At 44.0% G+C, this 5210-nt stretch overlaps 1 non-coding gene across 1 annotated transcript; it reads right to left on the bottom strand.

Moving 5' to 3' along the window:
- Window positions 1-219: 219 nt before the first annotated feature.
- trnai-uau (transfer RNA isoleucine (anticodon UAU)) lies at window positions 220-312 on the bottom strand. Its single transcript is given in 2 exon segments — window positions 220-255; window positions 275-312. It is a non-coding gene; the product is annotated as a tRNA-Ile (tRNA).
- Between the last annotated feature and the right edge of the window lie 4898 nt (window positions 313-5210).

Genomic DNA, 5210 nt, shown 5'->3' with positions numbered 1-5210 from the left:
GTCAGTACCAGCTGAGCTGCTGCAGCCGATGCGTTTGTGGATCACTGGGTCCTGCTGATGCTGCCAATAATCTGCCAGCACTTGAGCAACTAAAACCTCAGATGAGTAAAACAACACATGACATCTGCTGCCTGAAATTCAGCTGAGATCCAAGATTTCTGGTTTCTTTCATTGATTATCACATTTTTTAGTTTCTTTGTCCTCTTTAAAAATAGTTTTTGCTCCAGGTGAGACTTGAACTCACAACCTCAGCATTGCTCTGCTGGCCACTGTCTATAAGTACCGCGCGCTGACCGATTGCGCCACTGGAGCTGGTTCCCCTGACCAGGACTGATCCGTTAATCTCAGAGCGTTTCAGACCCAATTCTGACCGCCACAGGTTTCATATTCGGACGGTTCTGTCCAAGCCTTGTTTCATACCGGACTCCAACTTCTTCAACCTTACCGTCTAATTCAGTGGTTCAAAAAACATTTTCTRCCAGCCCCCTTTGTTTTACAATAAAATCCCCTCCAAAGGAGAAACAAATCTATAATTTGTGTTCTATAGTGTAGATCAGGGGTGTCCAGAGTGGGTCCTGCTCAGCAGGTCCATGTTCTCCTCAGGCCTCTAAGAGCCTCATGTGATGCAGGTGAGACTGAAACATCAGGAGGCCTTTGGACGCTCCTGGTGTAAAGAATGTTCTTCAGTGTCACTTCAATCTGATTTCTTTTTGTTTGTAACAATATTCAGCTTTACTGTCATCAATGCATTTAAAAAAAGCCTCTGTGCAAAAAGGGGTTAAAACATGAACAGCTCCCCGTGTGGGCCGCGCCCCACGCGTTGGGAACCACTGGTCTGATTAATATCTTTCCTATTAGCTCCAACTGATAAAAGGCACAAACTCCAGGTGGGGTTTGAACTCACAACCTCGGCGTCTCTCCCGCCTTGTACTGGAGCCGATGGTTGATGATCTAGAATCTGATTTTCTTTGCCAGACACCAACGACCTTATTTTTATTTCACCATCAACTTAAAAAGTGGAGAATATTTGGTTCAAACTCTCAGCAGGTTATGGGTTCATTGACCCTTTGCTGAGCAGTTTTTCCCACGTTGCTGCCAGTTTGTTCATGTCTTCCTGTTCCTGCTTGTTGGGAACGAAGCTCACCAGGTTGGGGCTCATGCTGAAAACGGCCAGACTGAAACCGACCCGAACCGCCGAACCTCCTGACATGTTGGTCAAATTACCGACTTTGCCTGAATTCACACCACATGATTTATATCACGGCCATAAACAGCCTTAAACCGGAGCAAAAGACGAGAGGCTAGCCAGTTGTTTCCGTACATGCTAGGCTAATGGGGCAAGGCTGTCTCCATGGTTACCAACGGTTAGACTCAGACCTTGTCCATAACGCCATGTTTGGCATCTTTCTAACCATATTTACTTATAAAGTTTATGAACGTTAATCTTCTTAGCTTGTAAAAAGTGTTAGCTGTAAATCCAGGGTTACACTGAGGACTGACAGCTGCTGTCCTTCGCCGCCATCTTTCCTCTTTAAAGGTTACAAAATAAAATGACTAGTTTGGTTTGTATCCTGGTCTGTTTGTGCAGCCGACTGCATATTAGGTCACAGATGTSTGTTTCTAGACAGGCTTTAAAGGAGCCATTGGTTGTTTTGCTGTGACGTCACGTGCAAAGGTCAATAAATGGCTGACATGTCAGACAGGAACTAAATGTTTGGTGACTCTTAAAGCAGCATGGCTGAACACCATCTAGTTCATGTCTATCCTAATAACTCCAGCCTGTAAAACCAGGTGAGGCTCGAACTCGCAACCTCAGCATCGCTCCGCTGGGTCCTGATAAGCAACAGGCTGGCCGGCCGCTGACCGTCAGGCCCTCAGCTGTTGGTCACACATTGACCCCAGTCAGTCATCTGTACAGCTACAGCCAAACGTGAAACCTCTGATCATTCTCCAGCTCAAGGAGCCGTTTCTGCATTGATGATGACACAAACTGCTGGTTGCCTACAGACCCAGGCATCATCCACCATCTGCTCTTCTGATTGGCCAACATYGGCTCAGGAAGTCAGAGAGGTTCTGACTTTTATGTGGATGAGTTTGAGTTGATCTTTTCTCTGGGTTATGTGGTGACACAGGCTGCATCAGTCCCAGTCCTGTTTGGTCCGGTTTAACCCAACTCCACTTCATCTGTCTATAAAGTTCGGCTCCGTTGGTGAGGTGTGAACTCTAATCGACCTCTGACCTCTGGTCCTCCAAACCTCGGTCTGGGTTTGGTTGAAGTGAACTCTGGTTCAGCTTGAACCGAAACAGAGACCAGAGACCGCTCCAGAAGCAGGAAGTGGACTATAGTGCAGGGCATTCTGGGTAAATCCAACCAAAGCTAACATGCTAGCCTAGCGCTAGCAGCAGAAATGGCTCCTGGTCTTTAGCCTAAAGAGAAATCCTCCAACCGCTAAAATCCTCCATCTTGTTTCCATCTGGTGAAGAAGGAAGTTGCTCTCAGTGTCTTCAGAGGTTTTTGTGTCGTTTCCTTCAGTGGTTCTTGGTGCAGCGCCCCCACAGGCCAGGAGGGGAACAGGTTGGTTTGACTCAGAGCAGCTGGAGGTGGAGCAGATGTTCTGGGTCCAGTAGAACCGGGTCGACCGGACCAGAACAAACCAATAGCTCATAAACTGATATTTCTGCAAGTTTTAATAATAATTATCAACCACGATGTCCCAACTGGAAAGAAAGTTCCAGCAGCTGCTCCCCAGTCAGTCAAGCCCAGACTTGCCTTGTTCAATCATTAGTCCTGCTTGTCTTACACCAAACACAACAAGCCCCCCCCCTCCCCCCTCAGCTATGCATCCCTGTTGACCCATCACTAACCGACTGAAACCAGGAGGGAGGACCAGACCGTTTCATTAAGAACAATAAAACACATGCAATGTGGGAGAGCCGCATTCCACGGCCCATAATTAGCCTGAACTCTGGAAATGTGAAGAACTGACTGTGTTCTAGTTTTACACCCAGAAGTGTTTGTGACATTCTGAAAGTCATAAAAATCCAACATTTTTAAACATCGAATAACCAATCTAAAGCGAAGTTTTAGGAATATCCTGTGTAAACGTGCAACAGGAGATTTATTGGTCAGAATTCTGCATGAATTTAAGGCTAAATTGTCCCAAATCTGCGAATATTTATGTCCATTAGAGCATGTGGTTTTAGATATCTATGATTTAGAGTCACAGGAAACAACAATGTATTTTAAATTTTAATATATATTTTTTTAACTGTCATATTCCAACAATAACCATCCAATTAATTAAGTATATTTGTGTGAAATGGATGGAGCCAGGTGGGCAACATTAGCTAAAACGTTAGCTGTGCTAACCTTAAGGAGCTAATCATGAGCTTAGCTCCGCTAACGCTAAAGTGCTACACCAATGCAGTAGTTAGCTAAGCTAAAATTCCAAAACACTTTATTCAATCATATTGATATCTATCATAAAAGATTGATATTTAAATTAGAGTATTTAAGAGAAGCAAAACATGCTAAACATTTTGAAAGTTACAAAAAATGCAAAAGTGCTAAGCAGAACATTAGCGCTGTAATTAGATCATTAGCGGATTAGCATCACTGGAAACAATAAAATCCTACAAACAGACATTGTTTAGACTAATGGCTCATTTTTTAAAATAATTTTGAGTTTTGGACCTGAATGCTGTGTCTGCATCAGCTCAGAAATAAAGAAGACGGCACCATCAAAGCTTGAACTTTATAAACTCTTTATGTTGCTAACTGCTTTGCTTTGTGCATTAAACTTGTCTGGGAAGCAGAACTGCTGCAGGAATCTGGTTCTATAAGTCTGGAACATTCTGATTGTTCACATTCAGACAACTTTAGCCTCTATAAAGTATTTTCTACAGAGAGGTGAGAGTCTGATCATCACATGAGTCCAGAATCCAGATGACCAGAAAGCAGGTAACCAAGCCGCCTCCTCGCCGTCTGAACAGTGTTTGAGTGCGAAGTTGCTGTGAGAACTCTTTGTTCCTGGTTGTCAGACTACATGTTCTTTCCTGTCTTTGGTTCTCGGTGAGCGTTCCATGAAAACGTTTCTGTAGAGACTCAACGCGAGCAGGAGGGAGGAGAGATGAACAGGTGAACGGAGAAAATCACCTTCAGAGGCTTCAGGATGGCATCCAGGGAAAAGGTATTGTTGAAGTGATTGCTAATGAGCCGTGTGTGTGTGTGTGTGTGTGTGTGTGTGTGTGTGTGTGTGTGTGTGTGTGTGTGTGTGTGTGTGTGTGTGTGAGGTGATGAGAACCAGTGTTTAGGACAGCTGGAGGGCGATGAAGAGGCTTTGCCTCCAGAGATGAAGATGAAATGAGTGTTTGCGGGGCGGATGCCACTTGGGAGTTTCTGTGTTCTACTTTGTGCAGATCCGGTCCGATTCTCTCAGGATTTACGTTTATTCCTGCAAAACATCTGCAAAGAAAAGCTGAACGCACAAAACTGAAACCTGAACATCAACACCAAGGTTTGGGTTCATTTGGCTGATTATGCTGAAAGGAACTCAGTGAAGAGTCGGCTTGATTATTCTGGGATGTTTGTGAATTTAACTGATGAAATGCCTGAAAAAACAGAATCGTCATGGTAAAACTGGGCCTCTGTCTCTTTAAAAACTCCTGCTGTTTCTGAAGCTCCGCCTCCAGGAAGTCGTCCCAACATGGCTCCTCTATTAACCCTTTAATGTTTTTACCAGCAGCTCCTATAATGAGCTCAGCAGCTGGTTGCTAATAGCTGCTGGCTAGTCTGGAGGAGCTGAGTGGGGGAGGAGCTACGCCTCGGGGGCGGGGCTAGGTCCACCCTGGCGTTTTAACAGCTGAATGGTTGCCATGGAGACAAAATGATTTCTCAAACATGAAAGAATCAAAGCATCGCTGCAGGAAAAACATGAGATACGATGAAAAGATTAAAAAAGATTTTAAATGATACCGGCCCTTTAAAACTTTGGATCTGCAATGAATAACATCCATTATGTTTTACTAAAATGTACAATTTTATTTATTTGTCTTTTTAATTTAGTTAAAATAATAAGTTTGTGATGTCATGTTTTATTATTCTATAAGGAAAATGACACAAAATTCCCACCGAGTCGAATAAACCTTAATCTGTGTGTGTGTGTGTGTGTGTGTGTGTGTGTGTGTGTGTGTGTGTGTGTGTGTGTGTG

This window comes from Poecilia reticulata, linkage group LG19 (assembly GCF_000633615.1).
Source record: "Poecilia reticulata strain Guanapo linkage group LG19, Guppy_female_1.0+MT, whole genome shotgun sequence".
Classification (NCBI taxonomy): Eukaryota; Metazoa; Chordata; class Actinopteri; order Cyprinodontiformes; family Poeciliidae; genus Poecilia; species Poecilia reticulata.
This window is presented reverse-complemented; position numbering and strand designations above follow the sequence as displayed.